Here is a 15,128-nt window from a genome sequence, read left to right on the forward strand (position 1 = left end):
AGATGTAAACCCTGTTAGCATCTAAAGGATTAACCCCACCAAGTGGGTTTTGGCAGTTCTTTGCTTGTTTTGCCACCTCAGAAAGGAACCAGTGATGGCAAAGAGGTTGATAACCATAGAATCGGTAAAGTAGAAACTACTGTACATGGGAAAGTTGTGTATGCGTCAGCACGCACACATGCGCGGCCACACACCCACACTAAGCATTAGTCAAAGGGGATTTACGTATACATTTTACTGTTATGCCTAATGCTAAATTGTATGATTAAAAGTGATTACCGGTAATAGTAAAATGTTACATAACACATTCCTTGGACTGCTAATAAAGATTTATGATGGCTGAGGTGAAATGAATTCAATATTAAATATAACGGAGAACAATTATAACTGAAATCAACAAATATAGCATCAACATACTATAATTAAAAGCTGACAGGGTAAAGTTTATTCACAACAAAAACAGAAAAACATGCTTTTAGATAAAATACCTTATTTTGCAGTTTGAGCTCAAATGGTTTTGTGACAAACACTTTGTTTTGACAAAAGAAAGGCGTATGCCCTGAAGTTGAACTGCACTACAAAGATGGATTCATACAAATAAACTTCATTTATATCAAGCCTCTTTAATAATTTATTCTTAAATCTAATATTCAAGTACAGTAATATAAATTCTTCTGTGAACTTGTTTTACATGCATCTTTATTTTAAGGCCATGCTTGTGAATAACTTGAAAAATCTTTGCAATAGATGGCAGATCATGGAGTCCAACGTCTCTTTGTCAGATGGATGAGAGATTAGATTAGCGTTGCTTATTTACTGTAAACACACAGCATGGATTAACATCAGTCTCTCTGTTCTCCTCTGCCTGTCGGAACATGTCTGAACTGATAACAGGATGACATTCTGACACGACCATGTCTCCTCTTGTGCTATGGTATTTTCTTGCAGTGGCACGGTCATGGTCATGGATTGAGAGCTGATCGCAGCCTGAGAGGCAGAGCCGAGCTTTGACCAGGTCTCAGTCCGGCCAGCATACACCTGTCACCTTGCATTGTTCTTGTCGGGGAACAACTGTGCATAGTTTCACATGAGCCATGAGGGTCACTTAAGGTGGGCAGCATGGCCTCGCTGCCGGCGCTGAAGCATCACTGTGGAGAAATGCTGTGGCCATTGGCGTATCATATGTAGTAGCTCTCCGTTTATATTTCGTCACCTGGAACAGTTTCTTTTTCCAAGCATGTTGCCACATAATGTATTTTGTGCTGTGATTTTTTTTTAATCAATAGCCTGGTGCGCCATTCTCAGTATAACCACCATGTCTCTTTCTCCCTCCTGAGCTGTGGGAGTGATTTCCTTTACCCTTTCCTCACCACATACGTATTGCTTGATTATGATTTAAATGTCTGTTTCCATATTGTGGGCTATAACTCACGCTAGAGCGGAAAGAGGTGATGATAACGATCGCTCCAACCTAAGACATCTCTCTTAGCTTGATCTGCCGGATAATGGAATGTGTGTGAAGTAATGGCAGAAGGTGAGGTGGGGTCAAAGATGGGTGAGGAGTAGGGCAAAAGTATCTTATTGAGCTGTAGAGTCAGCTTACACAGGGACAGATGGAGGGAACGGATAGGAAGGAGAAGAATAAAAGGGAGGAGGTTGGGGAAAAACAGCGATGATGTAAAGGAAGGCAAGTTTTCATCCCTTTTTGCCTTTTCCATGTCTTTCTGCCTCTCATCCTCCATCTCTTTGGGGGTGCTGGTTAACAAGGCGGTCTGTGTCCAAACTCTTCCTCGGTACTTCCCCCCCATCTCTATCTTGTACTCTCCCTCTATCTGTTCCCCCCTTCTCTTCTCTGGGGAAATAAAGGCCCACACAGTCACAGCCTTGACAGCCTCCCTTAAGAATCCTACACTACAAAAGAGCTCCAACTTCCCCGCCAGCCAGGCCCGAGCTGAATGGGAGTCTCTGGGGTGTGGATAGGAAGCAGAGGAGGGAAGGGGGCAAATAAAGGGTCTGTGTGTCAAGCTCACGACAAGCAAAATGAGAAAACCAGTGGCACATCATTCACAAAGAGAGTTAGGGGTGGTGCATGTTTGGGTTTTTAGAAAATAGTATAGGATGGGTTTGAATGACGGTGATTGCCACTCGGATCGGCTCCTGTTTACAGCTCGATGCCCAACGGCACGGCTGGAGTCAGATCAGTCTGATCTGAGAGCAAGGGAATGGGAGAAAAAAAGGGCATGCAAGCACAAGGAAGCCTCTTTATGGCTTCCTGAACACTGAAGACCATTTACATAACATCACACAGAGTTGGAAAGAGGAGACGAGAGACTTCAAAAATTACAATTCCATAGGACAAAAAGTGGTTAAAAATTGTTCAAACTATGTATACTCACTGGACATCTCATTAGCTAGAACTGCATAGACCAATGAATAATCTGTTTTTATGAATAATCTGTCTTTACCAAAACGATAATGCTCAATTTAGATTGCCACTGTCAGATAGCCATTATATGGTGCAGTATAGAACTGCCCTGCATCATACTGAGGAATTCTACATCACTGCAAACAAAAAACAATTAGAAAAAAATGTGTTAAAAGAATATATCTCTGACAGTGTCAATCAAAACTTCATTCATTCATCTTCTGTTCCGCTTATCCTCACTCGGGTCGCAGGCGTGCTGGAGCCTATCCCAGCTATCTTTGGGCGAGAGACGGGGTACACCCTGAACTGGTCGCCAGCCAATCGCAGGGCATATAGAAACAAACAACCATTCACACTCACATTCAATGAATTCAATTCAATTTAGAGTCTTCATTCAACCTACCACGGGTTGTGGGAGGAAAGCGGAGTTCCCGGAGAAAACCCAAGCAGGTACGGTGAGAACATACAAACTCCACACAGGTTGGGCCGGGATATATAACATATAGTGAAACATGGTAGTGGCAGCATCATGCATGTGTGCTGACTCCCAGTGACTGATTTTGAATGTAATTGGTTAATTCAGAACACAGCCATATCCCCAGATATACGAGGGTGTACACACTTGTACAACCATATTATCCCACTTGTATTTTTTTGACGTCTCCTCTCAAAAAGATTAAATATTTTTTTCAGTTGAGGTTACGTGTCACATTAATTATGGTAAAAGTTTTGAAAATGTTTAGCTTGGTCTAATTTTTTCATTAGCAGCAGGCAGGCAGACAGACTGACAGACATAAACAGACCAGCCCGGTGGACAGGACACGTTCCACACCGAGGGACCCAGGGCGGTCCGCCGGCCCCACCGAGGCGCCCCGACAACCGGCCACCCAGTGGGGGCCATAGGGACCCAATGCCACCCCCCAGCCAACCACCCAAGCCCACCTACCCCACCCCACCTACCCCACCCCACCCACCGCGCCACACGCACCCCCCCCACTCACAGGAGAGCCAGACGCCCCCCAACCCGCAGGGCCCGTGATGCAGCCAGTCCACGCGCGGCCCGAGGGCGGGAGATTGTCCCTTGTTTGTTGGAAAGGAGGGCGGATAAGGGCACCCGACAAGGGAACGATAAGGTGGACCCGCGGGCCATGACAGGTCAGCCCCATTAGGCCGGACAACCACCGACGAAGAGGGCCTTTCCACCCAGACTCACAGCACCAACCCTGCCCCCCCCCACCGCCCCACCCCCCCACACACACACGCACCCGCCAGCACCCACTACTCGCCCCTGAGCGTGGGAGGTGGACCCCCCCACCCCAAACCAGGCAGGGAAAAGAACCCCACAGCAGGCCCCATACCCAGCAGGGGACCACCCGGCTCCCCCACAGAAGGAGGAAGAGGCGACCGCAGCGGGACGCAAGGAACGGAGAGAAGAGGAGGAAGCAGGCCCGAGGAGCGACAGGGGGCCCCACCAGATGCCAAAGAGGGGGACCCAGGTGCGTGCCAGCCGGCATCACCCCGGCACCCACGGTACATGCGCGAGTCACCATCACAATACCATTACTCCCCAGGAGGTCACCCCAGCGGTTTCCCCCCACTCCCGAGATCAGGAAGGAGTGAAAAAAAAGTCCCGCCTCCACAGACTCCGGAACAGCAAACACAGAGACAAGAGGAGAAGATCCCCACAGCATGCATGTGTCTTTTCACCATCCAAACCGATCTAAAATGTGTGAAAATAAAAATACATAAATAGAATAGAATAAATAGAACAACCTCGAATAAATAGAACAACCTCGACAACAAAGAACAACCTCGACAACAAAAAAATATAGAATTCCATTGTTTACTTTCACACTTGTGGAAATAGTCTTGCTATTGTCAAATGGCACCCTACTCAGGCAAAGGAATCAAGAGTCTACATTTAGCATGTTGAGGAAAGGTGACCAGCTATCTACGTATATGTGTAATTGATTTTTTTCGTTCTGCTGATATTTTTTCCAACGCAATATATTCCATGATGAGATTTAGCTACTGATTGATGCTTTTTTGTTTTTCCAGTTTAATAGAATTGTTTTCTTAGCGCTAGCTAACGCGACAACTAATGATTGTGAATATTTATTAGGGAGGTCAATTATGCTTAAGTCGCCAAGTATGCACAATCTTGGGGAAAGTGGAATCCTGCAGTTTAAAATATACGAGAGTTTTTGTATAACCGAAGACCTAAAGCATTGACTTGGTGTACATTCCCATATAGCATGAAAATAGGTGTCCCGGGTATTTTTGGTGCATTGCACGCATATATTAGGTGGAGAGAAGCCCATTTTATACATAGTGTACTGAATAAAGTGTGTTCCATGGAGCACTTTATATTGTATAAGCTGTAGATTTGTGTTTTTTGTCATTCTAAATGTATTGTTACAAATCTGTATCCAGTAGCTACGGTAAGCACACATGGAGAGGTCTTCTTCCCATTTGGTGATTGGTAAGTGCATTGATTTAGTACATGAAATTAATTTATAAACTTTTGTGAGATTTCTTTTACTTTGCGGGAGAAGCTTCATTATTTGCTTGACAAACTCCTTTCTACAATCCATTGTCACTTTTGCTGCATTTGTCTCCCTTACTGGCAAAGCATTCCATTACATGCATTTTTTTTCCAGTACCACACTTTCTACACATCATTGCTTTGAGCACAGACAGTTACTTGTCAAAGGCAGTCAAATGCTTTTACATTGAGGAGGACGCAGCATCTCACAGCTGGTGTGGAGGCGTGCCTACACAATCCCGCCAAGGGAGAGAAAAAGACTGGTGTTGAAGAGGCACAACTGCGAGGTTAAGCAGCGCTTTGGTTCCACTTGGAAGAAAATGGCTCATTGGGAGACATTTCACAATTTTCCAACTCCTTTTTAGAAAGCGTTTTTATAGTCAAGATCATTTCCCTCCCTTTTCCCTGTAACAGAGAAACTGCCTGATGTGCCACCTCTTTGTGTGCATGTGTGTGTAAATTCAAAAGTGTGGCATGAAAATGTGCAAATCTGACCTACAAACCCCAATTCTAATGCGGTTGGTATGTTGTTTAAAACGTAAATATAAAAACAGAATACAATTATTTATAAATCCTTTTCAACCTACAGTATCCATTCATCCATCCATTTTCCGTACCGCTTGTCTCACAAGGGTTGTGGGCGTGCTGGAGCCTTTCCCAGCGATCTTTGGGCGAGAGGCGAGATATACACTGAACTGGTCGCCAGCTAATTGCAGGCCACATATCAAGAAATAACCTTTCACACTCACATTCACACCTACAGGCAATTCATTGTCTTCAAGTAACCTACCATGCATGTTTTGGGGATGTGGGAGGAAATCGGAATACCTGGAGAAAACCCACGCAGGTACAGGGAGAACATGCAAAATCCACACAGGGGAGGGTAGATTTGAACCCGGTCCTCAGAACTGTGAGGCAGATGTGCTAACCAGTCAACCACCGTGCCGTCTTCAAGCTATAGTATATTTAATTGAATACAGTATACAAAGACAAGATATTTAATATCCAAACTGATCAACTTAACAGTACTCAGTAAGTGTTTGGGAACTGAGGACACTAATTGTTGAAGGTTTGCAAGTGGAATTATTTCCCATTCTTACTTGATGTACAACTTCAGTTGCTCAACTGTCCGGGGTCTCTGTTGTCGTATTTTACACTTCATAATGCGCCACACATTTTCATTGGGAGAGATTTCAGGACAGCTTTCAGGACAGTCTAGTATTTGTATGCTTTTACTTCAAAGCCACGCTGTTGCGACACGTGCAGAATGTGACTTGGCATTATCTTGCTGAAATAAGTTGGAACATCCCTGAAAAGACACTGCTTATGTTGCTCAAAAACCTGTAGCATAAATGGTGCCTTCACAGATGTCCTAGCTACCCATTCCATGGGCACTAACACACCCCCGTACCATCACAGATGCTGGCTTTTGAACTTTGTGGTTATACAGTAACAATCCCGATGGTCCTTTTCCTCTTTGGCCTGGAGGACACGATGTCCATGATTTCCAAAAACACTTTATGTGGAGTCGTCAGACCACAGCACACTTTGTGTCAGTCCATCTCAGATGAGCTTGAGCCCAGAGAAGCCAGTAGCATTTCTGGGTGTTGTTGATATATGGCTTTCAGTTTGCATGGTAGAGATTTACGATAACTTTCAATTGCAGTTGTATGGACGAACTGTGTTAACTGGCAATGGTCTGTGAATGAAGTGTTCCCGAGCCCACCTGGCAATATCCTTTACACAATGATACCTGTTTTGAATGCAGTGCCGCCTGAGGGGATAGGTCACAGGCATTCACTGTTGGTTTTCAGCCTTGCGTGCAGAGATTTCTCCAGATTCTATGAATCTTTTGATATATTATGGACAGTAGATGATGAAAACCCTACATTTCTTAGAATTGTACATTGAGAAACATTCTTCTTAAAATGCTCTTTGCTCATGCAGTGGTTAACCTTGCCCAATTCTTGCTTGTGAACAACTGAGAAGAGCCATCATTTAGTGGAGATTCAAAGCTCTCCTTTCAACAGGTTGTTGCACTCCTCATTCCCACAGACATAATAAGATTACTTTTTTAGATCTTTTGTCTGACTTGATTTTGTCGGGAAAGATTCCGTTCAAGTGATTTCTTGATTGAACAGGTCTGGAGGAAATCAGGCCTGACTGTGATCAGTGAAAATTAACTAAAAATTGTGATTAGCCAAAATTAATTCATGATTTAACAAGGAGGGCAATTACTTTTTCACTTTTTGTGTGATCCTTATTGGAACATAGTCAAAAGTCAACTATTTTATAGCTAAACTTCTGGTGTACAATAATTGTCTCACATTTTTCCTTCACATTTTTCATTCTTCTTTGTATTGGTCAAATACAAATCCTTCCAATGTGCGTTGTAGCTCAGCAGCGCATTACATGAACAATGTTCCCTCGCTGTTTAGCACGGCACCTTAGAATTAGTCATGTTATTTGTCTTCTGAAAGCTCGCCCTACAATGAAACTTGGCTACAGGAATGGGCACAGTGTGCTGGTTTTCATTTGTCTTCAAATTAGTTGCAAAGGATGTGCCGATTTAGTCTGCATATTGTTTAAAGCAACCAACTACACTGCTCTCAATGTAGCCGCAATAGGCAGCGCAAAGTGCCTGATAAATACAGTGGAACCACTGAAGGTTAATGCCCCTGTGGTCCTACAATTCAAATTAAAATGATCAATTTTCAAATAAAAATGGATTTGGCAATTTGAATTGGAATGTGAAATATGACGAGAAGATGTTACAGACTTACAGTGGCGTGAAAATGTATTGCTCCCCTTCTCAAATTCCCTTATTTTTGCATAGTTTCCCCACTTTAATGTTTAAGCTCATAAAACAAATGTAAATATCAGACAAACATAACCCAAGTGAAGATAAAATTCAGTTTTTAAATGGTGATTTCATTTATTAAGGGAAAAAAAACTACCTGCCAATGTGTGAAAAATTAATGGCCTCTTAAATTTAATAACTGGTTGGGCCATCCTCAGTAGCAACAACTGAAATCAAGCGTTTTCTATAACTGGCAATGAGTCTTTCACATCTCTATAGAGATATTTTGGCGCACTCTTCCTTGCAGAATGGTTTGAATTCAGCAAAAATGGAGGGTTTTCGAGCGTGAACAGCCTTTTTAAGGTCATGCCACTGCATTTCAATCGGATTCAAGTCTGTACTTTGACTAGGCCAGTTTGGAATATAATCTAATTGCAATTTTTTCCCCTCAATTTTACGACTGCGATTTATCATGTGTATCATGAGCCGCCCTGCAGTACTACGGTTGGAGCCATCTCGCCCTCTCTCTCTCACCTCCCATCTCTCTCTTTCCAGCACCTTCCTCGGCCACGCACCTGTCACCAATCAGCCCTCGTTACCACCTGCATAAAAGCCTGCCAGATCCCGGAAACTCTCACCACAGTATTGAAGCTTCTCCAGCAGTACAACGGCTTCCCAGTCTCCACGTAAGATACGCAAACCCTTGTCATTGTTCTGACCTCCGTGTTTTTCCTTGTCCTCAGTGTTTCCTCCGTGCCCCTTGCCAAGCGGATTACTGCCACCACGCCGCCAAGCCAGCCGCCTGTCCTCGTCACTGCCTGCCACACATTCTCTGCCTCAACAACCCGCCAGCGCATCTCAGGGATCGTCTGCATTTCCATTTTCAATAAACTGTACATCACAACCTCCCAGCCTCCGCCTCCAGTCTCCATCTGTTCGTGACAATGTGATATTTTTTCAAGGTCCTCTTCCCACATTTTTTTCAACAAACAAATTATTATTTTTTAACAAATAAATTAATCTGTATTGCAAGAAAAATTAGATGTATTATACATACATATTTTGGTTTTATAGGTTAGGCTTACTTAGCTTATTTATCTGCACAATTCCGATATTATTCAATTACAGTTGTAAACTCTCTAAACACTTTGGGCTTTATTTTCACGATTAGCACAAATCCAGCGCTCCGCTTGGCATAACTCTATGAGGAGGCGGGCTAGACCCGGTTTAAGTAATTTCATGGACTGGCGTACCCTTAGCGCATTTAAAAGTTGGATGTCTGTGCTGGTGTGGGCGTCATCACAGCCGACTTCAGTCTTGTCCAGTCGAAGCGGCTTCTGTCATTCCCTTTAAAAGCGGCACAATAGTCTGGCATGGAGACGTCTCTATATGCAGAAGATGACTCAGCGATCCGTGCGTGACTGGACCATTGAATGTTGGTGGGTACCCTTATTAGAAATACAGAATGAGCTGGTGAAAACTGCTGGCAACTTAAATATGTCTGTCTACCGCATGTATCTACTGTACAGTATATGCCCTCCAACGATCATTTGTCTCCACCACCACCCGTACACCATAGCTGTGTGCTGGCCAGCACATGGGAAGATTTAAAATAATATAATAATGGTAATGCCGGCACGGTGAGCGACTGGTTAGCACATCTGCCTCACAGTTCTGGGGACCGGGTTTCAAATCCCGGCCCCGCCTGTGTGGAGTTTGCATGTTCTCCCCGTGCCTAGGTGGGTTTGGGTTTTCTCCGGGGACTCTGGTTTCCTCCCAAATCCGAAAAACATGCATGGTAGGTTAATTGAAGACCCTAAATTGGCCGTAGGAGTGAATGTGAGTGCGAATGGTTGTTTGTTTCTATGTGCCCTGCGATTGGCTGGTGACCGGTTCAGGGTGTACCCCGCCTCCCGCCCGAAGATAGCTGGGATAGGCTCCAGCAGCCCGAGACCCAAGTGAGGATAAGCGGTAAAGAAAATGGATGGATGGATAATAATGGTAATGATAATAACAATGCGTTCAATGACTTGATTTCCACAATGACTGAGAGGGCTGGATGCCTGCTGTTGAAATAAGTCTGTCATCTTCCACTCATGTACGAGGAGCTTGCATGTCTGTCTGCCTGCATGTGCCCCAATCAAATTCACCAAAATTGCGCCAGATCACCTGCACCAAAACCTAGATGTGGTCCCAGTAGGTGAAAGTTTAGACGGACTTTCTTACACCAAAATCTCACTTCGCCAAACACATCTCCAAAGGCACACCCTCGCTGCGCCGACAAGCCCCACTTGGTGCAAAGTGGTCTTCCAAACTGGCAAACATGCACCGCGAGTCTTTCGGGAAAAATGTGCCAGTTTTTACGCTGAAGCACAGCTGGCTAGAAAATAGAGCCCTTTGTCTTGCAGGGGGAGTGCTGCCCCCCAGAGAATGCCACCCTTGGCGGCTGCCCATATCAGAAACCACCCCTGCTTCGAGGATAGACCCAGCTAACCTCTGTAACTGTTTGCAAGACAGGGATTCTAGATTCAGCTATGACGCCTATCAGTCTCCTAGCCCACCAGATTTAATAAAACAGCAGTAGAAAAAGAGGTAAAAAAAACAAGTTTTCTGAGACAATGTAAACGCTGGTTCCCCTACTTGTACCCAGCTTCACAGTTCGCCTTAAAGTTTAGCTTATTGTCAAAAATGGCCCCCCAGATATTTATAATTTTCCACACACTCCACTGTCTAACCTTTTATGATGGTGAGTTTCTGAGCCCTCGGAACTCAATACACGTCTTTTGTTTTGGAGATGTTCATCTGTAAAAAGGATCTGTCACAGCAGTCAACAAAGTCAGAGACAACTGGACCATGGCCTTTTTCGTTTCCTTGTAGCAGGCTAACTATCACAGAATCATCAGCATATTCCAGAATAAATCTGTCTTCCCAGCTGCTGCGGCACGTTTCTACGTGTGTGCAACCTTCGAAGTTCCAGAATAATAGTCTTCAGTTTTGATTGACACTATTACAGAGGTATAAACTTTATGTTGATTATAGAGGCATCCCTCATGTATTGGTCACATCTGAGAACAGAGCCAGAAGCCACTGCCTTTCATATCCATCAGTCACTATGACTCCACTAATAAAGTAGAATTATGACCGCTCTGACAGTGTCAACAAAAAGTGTAAATTCACAAGCTTTGTAATTATTGAATTAATGGCATCCCCTCAGTGTTGGCTTGATTACATCGTGCAGGTATATTTAATGAAAGGGTAAGCAAGTGTATACAACCTGCACAAGCCAAACAAAGCAGGGACTCCGTGTGTGTGTGTGTGTGCGTGCATGCATGTGTGTGAGCGAGAGAAACTTTGGACACTAAGCTCAGGCAAGTAAATGGCGGTGCCATAGCATATAAGCGACCAGCATGGCATCCATCTTTGTGTTTATACTGGTGCATGTGTGTCGCCATGGCAGTGAAAGGGGACGAGGGTGTGTACTGTATGCAAGGTAGTGAGAAAGGCATATATATTAGTCATGAGCATGGCTGTGTGCTGTTGGGCGTAGATGGATGGGGTGTGAGTACAGTGATGTCATCCTGACAAATGGACCGGCCGTGTTGGCTGAGACTCGCACATCGCCTCTCATTTCAATTAGTTCTTCACACAGCAACACACTTAACGCACAATGTGCAAGTTAGACACGTGGAGGACATGTACACCTTGGCCACAAACAAACCCCCTGACCCTCCATTTCTTTTGCCCCAACCCATTACACAGCTCTCAAAGATGCACTGATCTGTCAGGCTTCAGTTTAGGTCCTTTAATCAATCTAGCTAAACTGACAGCACTTTTGCTTTCACTCTCATTAGCTGCTCCCAAGTGACCATTCCCATTGTTTAAAACAACAACAAAAAACAGGGCTAGATCCAGTGGAAACAGAAGTAAAGTATTGCTTTATTTACAAACTAACAACCAGGCAATGGCTGTGTATTTCTCACAATATCAATATGATGAAGTGCTGGAACGATGGCACAGGGAACCAGCATTTGAGCTAGTGGTAATAGTACATATTTACTGTGAAATACTGTGCAAGATCTGTACCCACCATCACATTGAGTGCACACAAAACACCAGTTTAAAAAGGTCCAACCTCCTCACTGGGCAGTTCCACAAAGCTTGACACCATCAAACAACAGAGTCGGGGTTGAGTTCGCAGCGCCCGTCACCTATAAAGGATGTTTATACCCTCTTTCCAAATGTCTCCTGCAACTAAGCAGAGGTGCTAACCCTCATTTCAAACCTCTTTCTGTCTCCTCTGAACTTTAACATTGGTCGGCTTAAATGCATGGACTTTCCTCCTTGCCCCTCAATGTTAAAGTACCTCTCAATCAACATCTGAACTTTCAGGACTCTTCTCCAAATGACTGCTGTGACTCTCTTCTTCTTCTTCACTGTACAAGAGGATCAATTGATGTGAAGGCAGTGCAGGCTGCTATATCAGGGAAGACTGGAGCTTTCCTCCAGAGATTCAGAGTCTCTTGGGGATTCAGCTCCACTTCCAATTGAGAATTGTGGTTGGTATCTCCTGCTCCTCCTCATCTGCCTGTAAAGCCGTCAAGAGGTTAATCCCACCTCCACAGACTTGAGGGGGTAGGGATGGAAGGTTTCATTTGGCCGTAGCTTTAATTAGGCTGCTCAACATCTGCACTTAGTACATGTTAAGGAATATATAAAGTAATGTAAAAGTGTTAGGCTGCCATAGCCTTCTTTTTTTTATAATTATTTTTTTAAAGTTTCATAATAAAACAGTAAATAGTAGGACAGAAAAGTATTATGCATATATTATAAAACTGATTTCCATTAAACTGTGCTAAGGATGGACAAAAGAAGAACATATAAAAAGAGGATCTGGGTAAAGATGAATTTACTCTGTTTCACATCCACGGTTCATGACATCAATGGAACCACCCACCTCCTTACAATCATAATGGTACCATTTATCTGGTCATCATCCTCCATGAAACAGGAAGTTGTGCAAATTAACAAACAGACAAAAACAAATACGACACTCCACAACTTTGTTTCTCTTTGTTAGTATAGTTGCATTGGTGGAAAGCAGCCCTATAATGAGTGACATTCTAGTTATATACAGTATGGTCATTACAGCACTGGGAAAAAAAACTAAGCCTTTTACATACCACTGTATATTGTTCTTCCCCCCTTGTGCTTCTCATCAGTTTCGCAAGACAATCTACAATATGTTCAACCCACTTTTGTAAATACAATACAATACAACGCAATACGATACAATACAGTGGTGTATTTTAGACGTGAAGTCAGTTAGATATTAGACATTACTTGTGTGTGACTTTCGGCATAATGAGAGAACAAGCTACTGTATGTCTACATTCTGTATGCTCCACCCATCAATTGTATATACTGCTTATCATTATTAGGGTCGCAGGTGAGATTGAACCTGTCTCAGCATCTACTGTGATGCCTCCCCTCCTAAGTACACTGACATCAATCCCTATCGTATCACGGGGATACCACAAGTCTCCCAATTCCAAGTTGGTAAATTGAATGTGAGGCTTGTATTTATGTGGCTTGCAAAGAATACTTACCGACAAAGAAGATCTTTGATATGGCGATTATGTCAGTTGGATGTCCAAAGTCTGCTGTGCAGACTGAAACCACATGGTGGGATCATGTGTATAATGGATTTACTTTAACTGTGTGCTTGCGCTTGGCCTTACATATTTATTCGTTTGTTGTTGAAACGTTGCTGTTCCCTCAGGGGGGGGATGAAAAATGAATTAAAACCCTTTGAAATTCTGTGAATTATTACCAAAACATTTTTACAGAAGAGGTAGTGTGACTGCGATTGGTACCTGCAACACAATCTGCATGTAGCATTGTACCCATCTCACAGAAGATGTCATTATTCTTTGCTTTATTTTCTCCCCCTCCAATTGATACTGAAGTTCTGTTTCAAGCGGAGGTCTTGAAGTAATTCCTTTTTCATTTCACTGCGTCACTCTCCCTTTTACTCTACCCAGATGAAAAAACAAGGTTCCACCAACAACAACAATAAAAAGGTTAGATCTTTCATCTCAGCTTCCCGCAGTCCCCAGAGATGTCGGCTGCCTGTGCACGTCTTCAGCGGTTGGCGATGGGAGACGGTGCCAGTCCTCTGTTTGTTTGTCTTTCTTCCATCGCTTCATCGCCCTGAAATTTGCCTGACACTTTGGCAGTATAGCTCAAGCCCCAGTTAGATAAACTGTTAGATAAAATGTCACCGTGGTTTTGCGCCGCACACCCTATAGGTTGGCCACACTCACAGTACAGACCACAGAATAGGAGGGAGGGGTGACTAAGATACTGTAGCAAGCAATATATTTTGCTTGGTGCTTGCATTTTAGATGGTCAAAAAATCCAGAATCTGATTTTGCCCTAATGAGTCTTTTCCGGTAAGAATTAATTACTGGAACCGCTACAGATTAGTCATTTTTATTTATCTGGTTTAAGTGAATTACCTTTATTCTTCTCTTAACCCTTGAGCAGACACGAAAACACATTTAGCAACCTAAGTGGATGTTAAAAATGAGACGCCCTATGATGAAGTAGTCAAACTATCTTTTTAGTTATTGTATTTCACAATATATAATGCAATCTAAGATAGTAGAATGCTATTTAATAATAGTAATAGTGAATAAAAGTCTTGCTTATGTAATGGAATAAATAGCCATAGTCTGCTGAATACTGAATTTCAATGAGTGTACTCTAAGGATTAATGTATTTTTAAAAAGAAATTATGGCCAACCAAACCAATTATTTTTAGGTCAAAAGGTTGGGTTTTTAGTGCAACAGAGTGGACTCGCTATTGTTTAGAAGTCGGTCGCTGTGGTTTTTGCACATGCACAGTATTTCTAGAAAAATACGCATACTGCATGATAATACCACATACGGGGTAATGTTTTTTTCCGCTGGTGATACAACATATTCAATATAAAATTAATTATACATGACCAACAAAAATGGATATCGTAGACAAAAACGTGAGTTGAATGTAGCTTTAATGAAATACATGTTCCTCCACAGTTTGACAATTTAGGCATTTTAATATAGAATGAACATCGGTATTCAGCCAAATGTATATTAATCAAATCATATCGATTGATGAAAATGTTTGGCCATGTCATGCATCACATTTGAAAGTGAAACTCAAAGTGTCCTCCAATCCATGTGTCCTCAACAATAAATTGTTTAGCTTTCTTTTTTTTTTTCAGTGTGGATGCAAACTCATTGCAAAATGTGTTTGGACTACAGTATATAGCAACATCCAGTATGTAAACTTAAGCTAACTAATAAGCAAC

General features: G+C 43.0%; 1 protein-coding gene across 3 annotated transcripts in view; it reads right to left on the minus strand.

Moving 5' to 3' along the window:
* nlgn3a (neuroligin 3a) overlaps nt 1-15,128 on the minus strand; it is a 201,025-nt gene that overhangs the window by 71,461 nt on the left and 114,436 nt on the right. The window lies entirely within an intron of this gene.

Source organism: Phyllopteryx taeniolatus, chromosome 10 (assembly GCF_024500385.1).
Source record: "Phyllopteryx taeniolatus isolate TA_2022b chromosome 10, UOR_Ptae_1.2, whole genome shotgun sequence".
NCBI classification, from domain to species: domain Eukaryota; kingdom Metazoa; phylum Chordata; class Actinopteri; order Syngnathiformes; family Syngnathidae; genus Phyllopteryx; species Phyllopteryx taeniolatus.